This window comes from Callithrix jacchus, chromosome 9 (assembly GCF_049354715.1).
Source record: "Callithrix jacchus isolate 240 chromosome 9, calJac240_pri, whole genome shotgun sequence".
Classification (NCBI taxonomy): domain Eukaryota; kingdom Metazoa; phylum Chordata; class Mammalia; order Primates; family Cebidae; genus Callithrix; species Callithrix jacchus.
Window position 1 is genome coordinate 13,752,695 of NC_133510.1, and position 13,259 is coordinate 13,765,953.

The 13,259-nt window shown below is 46.0% G+C and overlaps 1 protein-coding gene and 1 non-coding gene across 2 annotated transcripts in view; both read right to left on the reverse strand.

Annotated features, from left to right (window-relative positions):
• The window catches only part of NINJ2 (ninjurin 2), a 103,601-nt gene that overhangs the window by 16,637 nt on the left and 73,705 nt on the right, over window positions 1-13,259 (reverse strand).
• On the reverse strand, window positions 8,027-8,086 carry LOC118144666 (U7 small nuclear RNA). Its single transcript, XR_004729417.2, has one exon. It is a non-coding gene; the product is annotated as a U7 small nuclear RNA (small nuclear RNA).

Below are 13,259 nucleotides of genomic sequence, written 5' to 3' on the forward strand. Positions count from 1 at the left end.
CCTGGCCAACATAGTGAAACCCCATCTATACTAAAAAAAAAAAAAGAAAAGAAAAGAAAAGAAAATTAGCTGGGCATGGTGACACCCCTATAATCCCAAGTTCTTTGGGAGGCTGAAGCAGGTGGATCATCTGAAATGAGGAGTTCAAGACCAGCCTGGCCAACATGGTGAAGCCCCATATGTACTAAAAATAAAATAAAATAAATCTGGATGTGGTGGCACATGCCTGTAATCCCAGCTACTCAGGAGGCTGAGGCAGGAGAATCACTTAAACCCAGGAGGCAGAGGTTGCAGCGAGCCGAGATTGCACCACTGCACTTCAGCCTGGGGGAAAAAAATTTAAAAACATACAAAACCAAAAAAACAAAAACCAAAATTTAATTAAAAGTAAAAGCAAGGAGAGAGATCCAAGATGGCTGATCGCTAGCAGCTCAGGCTTGTAGCTCCCAGTAAAAGCTCAGAGAACGAGAGGACGCCACACTTTCAGATGAATTTTTGTTGCTCACGGACCAGGAGATTCCCAGCGGAGGAGCCCCACTGGTCACCAATGCGACTCTTGCAACCGGCGTGGCAGTTCTCAGGGCAGAGTAAACGGGACTGGGTCCCCTTTTGGTCAACATTTGGAGCTCTGTGAAGGCAGAGTTGCTCATTCAGCTGATTGAAGAAGGGATTCAGGAGGGAAGCCAGACCAGAGACTCCTGGGCAGAAAAGCACCAAGAATCTTGACGCAGCTGTTTTCACCGGCTCAGATTCGGCACTGGGAATTAACAAGTTGGACATACACTAAGACACCTAATTTGAAAGTTGGTAATTACAAAGACGACGGGTGGATAAATTTACAATGACGGGAAGAAACCAGCATAAAAAGGCTGAGAATACTCAAAATCAGAATGCCACTCCCTCTACAGAGGATCACAGTTCCTCATCAACAAGGGAACAAGGCCTGATGGAGAACAAGTGCATTCCAATAACAGAATCAGGCTTCAGACGGTGGATAATAAGAAACTTCTGTGAGTTAAAAGAACATATTCTGGCCCAATGTAAAGAAACTAAGAACGTTGAAAAAAGGCTTGATGAAATCCTAATGAGAACAGACAATTTAGAGAGGAATATACATGAATTAATGGAACTGAAGAATACAGTACAAGAACTCCGTGAAGTATGCACAGGTTTTAAAAGTCAAATTGATCAAGCAGAAAAAAGGATATCAGAGGTCGAAGACCAACTTAATGAAATGAAACGAGAAGACAAGATTAGAGAAGGAAAGGTAAAAAGGAATGAGCAAAGTCTCCAAGAAATATGACACTATGTGAAAAGACCTAATTTACGTTTGATAGGTGTACCTGAATACGACGGAGAGAAGGAATCCAAGCTGGAAAATATTCTTCAGGATATTATTCAGGAAAACTTTCCTAACCTAGTAAGGCAGGACAATACTCAACTCCAGGTAATACAGAGAACACCACAAAGATATTCCTCAAGTAGAGCAACCCCAGGACACATAATCATTAGATTCACCAAGGTTGAAATAAAGGAGAAAATTCTAAGGGCAGCTAGAGAGAAAGGTCAGGTTACCCATAAAGGGAAGCCTACCAGACTTATAGCAGATCTCTCAGCAGAAACCCTACAAACTAGAAGAGAGTGGGGGTCAATATTCAATATCCTCAAAGAAAAGAATTTTCAATCCAGAATCTCATATCCAGCCAAACTAAGCTTTATAAATGAAGGAAAAATAAAATTTTTCACAAACAAGCAAGCACTCAGAGATTTCATCACCACCAGACCTGCTTTACAAGAGCTTCTGAAAGAAGCACTACACACAGAAAGGAACAACCAGTATCAGTCATCCCCAAAACTTACCAAAAGGTAAAGAGTATCTCCATAATGAAGAATCTATATCAACTAATGGGCAAAATAGCCAGCTAGCATTAAATGACAATATTAAACTCACAAATATCAATATTAATCCTAAATTTAAATGGATTAAATGCCCCAATCAACAACACAGACAGGCAAACTGAATAAAAAGTCAAAACACATCAGCACTCTGTATCCAGATGCATCTCATAAGCAAGGACACACAAAGACTCAAAACAAAAGGTTGGAGGAAGACTCACCAATCAAATGGAGAGAAAAAAAAAAACAGGAGTTGTAACTTTCGTCTCTGACAAAATAGACATTAATAGTAACAAAGACGAAAAGAAACAAAGTAGGACATTACATAATGATAAAAGGATCAATGCAACAATAGGAGTCAATGATCATAAATATATATGCACCCAATATGGGAGCACCCAGATACATAAGACAAGTTTTCAATGACTTATAAAGAGACGTGGACTCCCGCACAATAATAGTGGGAGACTTTGACACCACACTGTTAATATTCGATAAATCAATGAGATAGAAAATTAACAGGGACATTTATGATTTGAACTCAGACCTGGAACAAGTAAACTCAGTGAATATTTATAGAATTCTTCACCCCAGGTCCACAGAACATACATTTTTTAAAATATCACATTACACCTATTTTGAAAGTGACCACATAAATGGAAGCAAATCACTCTTCAGCATTTGCACAGCATTTCACAGAGTTAAATGAAATATTGGTTGGCTGTTTGTTATTTTCTTTCCTTATTCCTTCCTGTAAAAAAAAAAAAAAAAAAAAAAAAGTAAAAGCAGGCCAGATGCATGCTCACACCTGTAATCCCAGAACTTTGAAAGGCTGAGGTGGGTGGATCACGAGGTCAGGAGTTCAAGTCCAGCCTGGCCAATATGGCGAAACCCCGTTTCTACTAAAAATACAAAAAATTAGCTGGGCATGGTGGTGTGTGCCTGTTGTCCCAGCTACTCAGGAGGCTGAGGCAGGAGAATTGCTTGAACCTGGGAGGAGGTTGCAGTGAGCCGAGATCATGCCACTGCACTCCAGCCTGGGTGACAGAGTGAGACTTCATCTCAATAAATAAATAAACAAATAAATAAGTAAATAAAAGCAAATCCTTCTTTTTGCTGAGGCTCCATTTCTACCACCATGAAATGGAGCCTCCCTCTTCAGTGACCTTCACCTGCAGGAGCCTGCTCACACAGAGAACCACTGCCGCCCACTGGAGGGCGCCATTCATTGAGTCCTGGTGGTGTTTGCTCTGGGCTCTGGGGCTCTGGACTCCCCTGCTGCAGTCTTAACCCTTAGCAGGAGCAGATGGTAGAACTGCCCTCATCAAGAGGGGGCCATACCAACTTCTGGAATAAACAAGGCCAAAGGGAAAGAGTAGGTTTCCCGGGGGCAATCCCACACCAGGAAGCCCTGTAATTCAACAGCGCTGCCCTGGACTTGAGTGCCAGTTCTCTCCTCATCAGGCAGACAACGGTTGGAGAAAGGGAATGGTTGGAGGGAAGGGCAGGAAAGGCTTGGTGTGAAGCCTGGGCTGACCACAGGCATGGCCACACTGCATAGCACCCTGGCCTGCTCTGCGATGAGTCAGCAGAGTTGATTAAGCACCCACTGTGTGCAATGCCCCGAACTCTGGGCTGAGATGACAGCTCTGTTTGCTTTCCAGCCAATCAATCAGCAAATATTTATTGAGCATCTGTCTATTTTGGGCAAGTCAGAGTACAGAGGGCGTGGCTCAGAGAGGAACAGCTTAGACCGGGAGTTTGTGATTAATTACAGGAATGGGTGCCACGTGAGAGATACAAAGGGTGGAAGGGCAGGAGTGCCTCCATCCAGGGGCTCGGAGGGGCTCTGTGGACCTCAGGGCCATCTCAGCTGGCTCCAGACAGACAAGACGACTCCTTCAGAGTGTTCTGGTAATCACAGAAGCCCTGCCTTGGGAACCCTAATAGATGAGACTGCTAAACTGTTTCCAAATGAGTATTCTTGTAACCCACAATAATTTGCATGGCCCAGTAAAAATGAACATATGGGGCCCCTTGTTCAAATTGAGTAAGATTGAGCCTCAGGAATAAAGTCTAAAAAAGAAAAAAGAAAAAAAAAGATTCTGAGTTTCAAGATGGCAAAAGCAGGGCATTAGACCAAGTCCAGGACCCTTCTCAGCGCGGGGCCCTCCTGAGCAGGGACTGGGAAGCCAGCCCAGCCCACCTGAAAGAGCAGGAGGTGAGAATTTGGGATTTCTGGTTGCCAAGAAGATCCTGGGCCTTGGGAAAGCCAGCGACTGCTTCATTGTATGCATCCTGGGTCAAGGTCGCCTCCAGACAGCGAGATGGCCCAGCCAAGATCTGGCTTTGTCCTTACCCCTTCCCTCTGGCGGCGCTCTGCTCTCAGATGACGGTGTAACAAGGCCAGAGGCTGCTGGCTCTTCTCTCAAAAGCCAGGAGCAGGCAGCAGCGCAAAAGGGAAACGCCAATGCCTTCCCTGGTGGAAGCGGTGGGAACTGCCTCTCTCTGGACAGCGCACGCCCACTCAAAGGCATCAACCTCAAAGTACATAAGCTCCCATCCGCCGACAGGGCATGCGTTTCAGCCCTATGCCCAACCTTCCTGTCTTATATATCAGGACACAGAACCAGCGGGGCAAGGGACCTCTTCAAGGCGACAGAACTGGGGAGTGCTAAAACTGGGTCAAAGGCTTCTGTGACTCCCACCAGGGCCCCTTTTCCCAACAGCCAGGTGCCTTTCTGTGCCCTCTGACTGGACCGTAGAGACCCACGTGTAGGGATCCCTCTGCAGTGACCTTCACCTTCGCGGCCCCACTCGCTTCAGAACCACTGCCACCCATGGAGGATGCCTTTCACTGGGCTCTGTGATGTGGCCAGGAGTTGAAGTTTGGGTGGAAGAGCCCACTGTCCCCGCTGCAGGCCTTTAAACTTTAGTGCCAGCAGATGGCACAATGCTTCTCCGTGCCAACAGGGGTTCATGCCAACATCTGGAATAAACAAGGCCAAAGGGAAGGAGCAGGTTCCCCAGGCGCAGTTTCTCTTCCTGCTACTGAACACCTGTGGGAGGAGGGGCTCCATCTTTCCTATGGAGCATCTCTGCCAGGGTTCAATAGTTTTTTTTTTTTTTTTGAGACGGAGTTTCGCTCTTGTTACCCAGGCTGGAGTGCAATGGCGCGATCTCGGCTCACCGCAACCTCCACCTCCTGGGTTCAGGCAATTTTCCTGCCTCAGCCTCCTGAGTAGCTGGGATTACAGGCACACGCCACCATGCCCAGCTAACTATTTTTTTTTTTTTTTTTTTGTATTTTTAGTAGAGACGGGGTTTCACCATGTTGACCAGGTTGGTCTCGATCTCTTGACCTCGTGATCCACCCGCCTTGGCCTCCCAAAGTGCTGGGATTACAGGCGTGAGCCACCGCGCCCAGCTCAATAGTTTTTTGACTAGAGTCCTGACCTGGGTCAACAGAAAGACTAGGGGATGAGGAGGCCAGAGTCGGCTTCCCAGGATGGGCTGCAAACAGCGGGAGGCTGGACCCAGGTGAACCATTCCCTTCCTCCAACCGTTGCCTGACCCGCCACAGGAAGCAGCCCCAGGAGACCCTGGGAATGCAGACGTTCTGAACCCACATTACCGCCCCCATGGCAGGAGGCACCCCCAAGTCAAGCAGCAGCAGAAGGTGCCCCAAGGGTGTCCGCTGTGTGTCACAGAATGTTTGCACATGCGTCCAGCTGCCTAAGGACAGAGGCGGAGGCTGCATTGTAAGGACAGGATAAGCAAAGGGAGCCCCAGGGGAATGAAGTCCCTTTCTTAAAGTTCTAAGGCTCTCCGGCCAGTGACTTTCTAGAGCTGGGAAGGGAGCCGGGCTTTCCTAGCCTTGGTCCGATGCTGGTGGTCTGGCCTCCGACCACTCTCCATCTCACCCTGCCCAGCGCAGGTCCCTGCCAGGGACCACGCACATCACAGGCAGCTCTCCAGGATTTGCAGAGCAGATTGAACCTCCCTCCCCTGTGTCTGGAATGCACTCGAGGCACCTCCTTCCACCCACCCGGGAAGCTCTTCCTTCCGCCTGGTCAGGGTCCGTTCTCTCAACTACTCCAGGGGAGGAGCCACAGTCTGAGGCTGGCACTTAACTGACAACTTGTAGTTGTTCTGGCCATAAAGGGAAGGGAACCTACTCAGGCCTGCACTTTAGACGTGAAACGACAGCCGTCACAGTCCCCAGATCAGTGTGTCATCCTTGCACTATGTAACATAGATAGGTTTCCCCTTGGCTGGATGCGGTGGCTCCTGCCTATAATCCCAGCACTTTGGGAGGCCTAGGCGGGTGGATCACGAGGTCAAGAGATCCAGACCATCCTGGTCGACAAGATGAAACCCCGTCTCTACTAAAAATGCAAAAATTAGCTGGGCATGGTGGTGCTTGCCTGTAGTCCCAGGAGGCAGAGGTTGTGGTGAGCCGAGATCGTGCCATTGCACTCCAGCCTGGGTAACAAGAGTGAAACTCCATCTCAAAAAAAGATTTCCCCTTGGAAAAAAATCCCAGTATGTGAAAAGCCAAATCAATTTGCAAGACAGCAAAATGGGGGAAGGAAGGGAAGGGAGGAGGAGCCACGTTGCAAATGGACTCCCCGCAGACTCCCGAAAATAGTGCCCTTTGTGAGTATCTCTCTAGGCTTAGAATGAGGAAAACCTTTATAAGCACGACATAAAATCTGGAAACCATAAAGGATCAATACATTTGATTGCATAACATTAAAATTATTTGAATGCAAAATAATAATAACGTCTACCCTTATAGTGCTTATTTCACGTCCAACCCTGCACAGAACACTTTATATACGTGAAGTCATGTCATTCTCATAACAATCCCATGGGATAAGTACTGTCCTTATCTGAGGGACTCTGAGATTAAGTAACTAAACTATGGTCATTGAGCTGGTAAGTTAGAGACAAAACCAGGGTGACCATGTAACCTGCCTTCAGAGTGTGTGCTCCAGCCATTCCCTCAACCGCCACACACCACACAATATCAGGAGACAAAGACAACTGGGGTACACATTGCTACACAGAGCACAAAGGACCGATTTTCCTGAAGTCTGTGGAGTCCTTCAAAGTGAGCCAATAGAAAAATGGAACTTGAGCAAGCAAGCCCCTGAAGAAACATCACAAATGTGTATATATGCAAAGTGTTGGTGAAGACATGGCTAAAAAAGCACTTTCACATACTTGGTAAAAACGTAAATTACTACCAAATGTACCAAAATTATTACAATCAATTTTTGGAGGACAAATTGACAATTATCTGTTAGAATTTAAAATAGTCTTACCTAGTAAGTCCACTTCTAGGAGTCTCCACAGAGTACGTTTCCCACAGAAAATGTTCCCCAAAATTCAAACAGACAGGCTATTCAATATATCATTATTGACAATGTCAAAAATTGGAAATGAGCCAGATTGTAATCAATGGTGTGTGGGCTAAATAAACGGAGCTACACCCACACAATTATATACTACATATGTCTTTAAAAAGAGAGAGGTGTTCTTGTCCAATCAGTAAAAAGCAATGAACAAAACAGAAAGAATGAGGTAGGTCCCTATGTATAGAAACAGAAGATATCGAAAAAGTCTTTAGTGGGGAGCAAGTCAGTAAGAACACGGTATGATTCTGTATTGGTGAAAATGAAACAAAATATTCAGAGAATCTTTTTTTTTTTTTTTTTTTTTGAGATGGAGTCTCACTCTTTTGCCCAGGCTGGAGTGCAGTGGCGCAATCTCGGCTCACTGCAACCTCCACCTCCCTGGCTCAAATGATTCTCCTGCCTCAGCCTCCTGAGTGGCTGGCATTAGAGGCGTATGCCACCACAACCAGCTAATTTTTTTGTAGAGATGGCATTTCACCGTGTTGGCCAGGATAGTCCTGACCTTCTGATTCACCCACCTCAGCCTCCCAAAGTGCTGGGATTACAGGTGTGAGCCACTGCGCCTGGCCAGAGCATCTATTTTATATTTCTATGCATTAGCATAAGCATAGGCAACAAATATGGGAGGAATTTATAGCACACTAAGGACTTGCCCTTTCTTTCTAAGTTTTGTATTTTCCCAATTCTAGGTTTTTCTCTCATTGGAGTTTGGTTTCAGTAAAAACCGGGAAACCTGCTAGACAAATTCTGAAAGAGCTGTAACACCTCCAGTTCTAATTTTTGACAACTGAGACATCATCCTTTTATAATCAGGAAAAAACATAATAATGAGAATATTAAATATATGATAAACAGCAAAACCACCCTTCCCTGTTTATTTCTTTGTTCTACAAGCATGTGCTGGGTATGCCTACGGAGTCCTAGGCACGGATGTCTCAGGCTGGGCATGCAGAGATGAATCCACATGGCTCCTGCTCTCAAGAAACCTCTGGAATAGGGGAAACAGATGGTAAGTTTCGGGGAAGATTGTGACCTGGGCTCAGTTCTCCTCGGTGGGGTGAGGCAGATGGGCTGCTGGGGCAGCTGTCTCAGAGAGGGCTGGACCCAAGACGGGGTGGGGGCTTACTGTCAGGACCCAAGAGGTCCTACAGTATGGGCAGAAGGCAGGAGGTGGAGCCGTGTGGGGCAGCGGATCAGGGAGGGGCTGATGAGGCGCTTTGTCCTGAGGGCAGCGGGGAGCAGTAGGAGGGTATTCCTCAGTGAGTGACATCCTTACAGCAGCATTTTATTTTTTATTTTTATTACTTTTTGTAGAGACGGTGTCTCGTTACATTGCCCAGGCTTGTCTCAAACTCCTGGTCTCAAACAAGTGGTCCTCCTGCCTCAGCCTCCCAATATGCTGCAGTAGCATTTTCTTTTCTTTTCTTTTATTATTTATTTATTTTGCAACAGAGTCTCACTCTGTTGCCCAGGCTGCAGTGCAGTGGTGCGATCACTACAACCTCTGCCTCCCAGGTTCAAGTGATTCTCCTGCCTCAGCCTCCCAAGAAGCTGGGACTACAGGCAACCACAACCACGCCCAGCTAATTTTTTTGTATTTTTCTAAGGATGAGTTTCCACCATATTAGCCAGGATGGTCTCGATCTCCTGACCTCGTGATCTGCCTGCCTCCGCCTCCCAAAGTGCTGGGATTACAGGTGTGAGCCACCGCATCCAGCCTGCGGCAGTATTTTAGAAGGAACATGATGGAAGCAGCTCAAAGGATGGATTGGAGCAGAGCGCCCTCCATGGAGAGCCCCTCTGGGGGTCTGCGGCATAGCCTGGGCAGTGGGTATAAAATGGGACCGCCCCAAGAGAGAGTGAGGAAATAGAACTGGCAGGACTGGGTGAGCGATTGGATGCTGAGGGTGTGGGAAAGGGAGGGGTGGAGGATGACACCCTGTGCTTCTGGCTGGGTGGTGACCTTGTGCCTTCACAGTCTGAAAACACACTCTCAGCTTTGCAGCCCCAGTAAGACTCAGCTGATGAACAACTTTCCAGGAACATGCTCTTGTGTAAAAGGAGCACCTTTGGTAATCTACGCAGACGCAGTTGCCTGATGTGGATCACAGCAGTCTGCCCAGCCACCGCTCAGGGCACTTGGAAGCTTGTCAAGGGCATAGTCCTTTGTGGGTGATGCTTACTGCTGATCAGAACCCAGAACACTACTACTTACTCTCAAGGTTATAGGGAGGTGGGAGAGAAAAGTTCAAAATGGTATGACAGTCCCTAGGCTCTCCGGCTCCTGTTTCCGGATTTGGTGTTGTCAGGGTATCCCACCTTCACATGGTTTGTGTGAACCGACCAGGAAGGCAGTTTAGGGGCCCCGCTCGTTAGCAGGGTTCAAGCAGTGGGTACGGTGCCTAGATCTTACCACTCCCGGCAGCATCTCCCCCACCTCCTGCTGCTGACAGCAGTTAGCTGGGCAGAAATAGCCCTGCCACTCATGCCTAGCTGCACACACGTCAACAACCTGGGCTTGTCCACTCTCCTGATGCACGGTCCTTCCTCCTAGTCATGGCTGCTAGACCTGCTGCCCAGGACTGAGTGCTGATTTGTCTACTATGTTGGTCAGAGGGTTGGGGGCAATTCTGATTGCAGAGCCCTCTGGACGGGCAGTGCTGGTGGAGTTCTGTAGAGCTGGTCTTAAAACCAGAGGCCTTTAGGCTGAGCCCTGAGTCCTGAGTCCCTGAGCCCTGAGCCCTGAGCCCTGAGCAGACAGTGTCTGCTGTGAACAGATGTCATGGAAGGAGCTGTGCAGTGTCACCAGTCTGGCTTCTCTCCCCAGGTCTCTTGGGCACATCTTATTGTGCCGCTGGGCTGGGGGTGCTGCCAGCCTTTGTGGGAGCTGCCTGTGAGGGCTGAGGGTTGTTTCTTGGGATATATTTCTCAAGTTCTGGGCCTCATTTGAACAAGAAAGCCTTCTGAAAGAGTTAAGTGGCCAGTGGCAGGTATGGCACGTGACCTAACTAGTCAATTTTGAGCAAAGAGAGGCCCCTCCACCCTACATGTTTCCAAGTCACCCTTTGCCCCTCCTGTTCTGCTCATCCTTCCCACTGTTCCTTTAGCCTGGAGGCCTGGAGCCCCAGCCACCAGGGTGTAGCCAAACGCATATTCTGTTTGCATTCTGGGCGAACTTTCCATTAATCTGTGATAGACGAAAAATGGGGACTTTAGGGCCGGCCATCGTGGCTCATGCCTGTAATCCTAGCACTTTGGGAGGACAAGGTGGGTGGATCACCTGAGGTCAGGAGTTCAAGACAGGCCTGGCCAACATAGTGAAATCCCATGTTAAAAAAAAAAAAAAGGAAAGAAAAGAAAAATGGGGACTTTAAAGTCAGAATGGGGTCAAGTCTGGCTTTACTACCTGCTAGCTAGGTGACCTTGGACAAGTTAAGTTGTCTGAGCCATGGTGTTCCCCAAGTGCAAAATGGGTATAAATGATAGTCTCTACCTCACTGGGTTGCTGTGACAACAGTAGGACACATTAAATATAAAATAGTTTGGTGTCTGCTAGCTAACATGAGGGAGTTATCATTGCTGGAGGGATTAGAGTGGACCCTAACTAGTCAATTTTGAGCAAAGAGAGGCCCCCTTAGAAAATGGCCATTTTCTAAAGAAGCTATCTGATGAGCCAGTAGATCATGGCACGCTCTTGGGAATATCCAACAAAAAGGTGTTGAACAAAAGGAGAAAGATATTAGACACAGATTATGAAGAAATGGAATAACTAGCGTCTCTGACCGAGCACAGTGGCTCACTCCTGTAATCTCAGCAGTTTGGGAGGCTGAGGCAGGCAGATCACCTGAGACTGAGAGTTCAAGACCAGCCTGGCCAACATGGTGAAACCCCATCTCTACTCAAAATACAAAAATTAGCCAGGCATGGTGGTGCACACCTGTAATCCCAGCTACTTAGGAGGCTGAGGCAGGAGAATCACTCCCAGGAGGCGGAGGTTGCAGTGGGCTCAGATTGAGCCACTGCACTCCAGCCTGGGTGACAGAGTGAGACTCTATCTCAAAAAAATAAATAAATAAAAATAAAAAATAAAACTCAAGTTTTAAAAATCTTGAAAGTTTACAAGTATAATTTTTTTAATTTTGTCTTCATTTCACGTCTCCCCAGATGCCAAAAGTATATTTTCAATACACATTTATATGTCAAACAATAATTTTTTTTTTTTTTTTTTTGAGACGGAGTTTCGCTCTTGTTACCCAGGCTGGAGTGCAATGGCGCGATCTCGGCTCACCGCAACCTCTGCCCCCTGGGTTCAGGCAATTCTCCTGCCTCAGCCTCCTGAGTAGCTAGGATTAAAGGCACGCGCCACGGTGCCCAGCTAATTTTTTGTAATTTTTAGTAGAGACGGGGTTTCACCATGTTGACCAGGATGGTCTCGATGTGTTGACCTCGTGATCCACCCACCTCGGCCTCCCAAAGTGCTGGGATTACAGGCTTGAGCCACCGCGCCTGGCCAATAAATTTTTTAAAAATTTAAAAAATTAAGAGAACAAAAAGAAAAAAATAATAAAATAAAATTTCAATTACACAATAATCAAGACATCATGATACTGGCATAAAGACAGACATATTAATCAATAGAAAATAATTGAAAATCCAGAAATAAGCTTACCTATTTATAATCAATTTTCACCAAGAAAATTCAGTGAGAGAAAGAATAATCTTTTCAACAAATGATAGAAGGATAACTGGATATTTACATGCAATATGATGACGTTGAACCCTGAGCTCACACCATATGCAAAATTAACTCAAAATGGATCATAGATCTAAATAAAAGAACTAAAACCATAAAACACTTAGATGGAAATATAGGAGCATATCTCTGTGATCTTGGGTCAGGCAATGATTTTTTAAGTTATAACACCAAAAATGTAAGTGACAAAAGACAAAATAGTTAAATTGGAATTCATAAAAATGAAACTCTTCTGTATTTTAAATGACACTATCAAGAAAATGAAACACAACTCACAGAATGAGAGAAAATATTTGCAAATTTTGTATCTGTTTAGGGACTTGTATCCAGAATATATAATGAACTCTTCAATAAATCAGAAGAAAAAACCCAATTGTAAAATGGCCATTTTCTAAAGAAGCTATCTGGCCAGGCATGGTGTAATCCAGTTCACGCCTGTAATCCTAGCACTCTGGGAGGCCAAGGTGGGCGGATCACCTGAGGTCGGGAGTTCAAGACACGCCTGACCAACATGGTGAAACCCCGTCTTAAAAAAAAAAAAAAAAAAGAAGCTATCTGAACAGCCAATAAGCACTTGAAAAGATGCTCAACATCTTAGTCATCACTGGTCATCATAAATCAAATCCACAATAAGATAACACTTCACACTCATTAGAACAGCTATAACAAAAATGATTGAAATACCAGCTGTTGGGGAGGATGTAAAGAAACGAGAATTATCATTGCTTGTGGGAATGTAAATGATGCAGCGACTTCGGAGAGCAGCTTGACAGTTCCTCAAAATGCTGAGCAGAAAGTCATTACATGATCTAGGAATTCTGCTCCTGGATACCTACCCAAAAGAAATGAAAACATATTTCCACACAAAGGACTTGCACATGAATATTCATAGCAGCGTTGATTCATAGTAGCCATAGTAGAAACAAGACAGTGTCCACCACTCAAGGAATGGATACATAAAATGTGGTCTACCCATAACAGCATGTTACTGAACCACAGGAAAGACGGGAGCACGCACACACATGCTATCACAGGATGAACCTTGAAAACATGCTAAGTGAAAGAGGCAGACACAAAAGACCATGTATTGTATGATTCCATCTATGCGAAATGTCCAAAATAGACAAATGCATAAAGATAGAAAGTAGATTCATGCTCATCTAGGCCAGAGGTGGGGGAAACAGTAA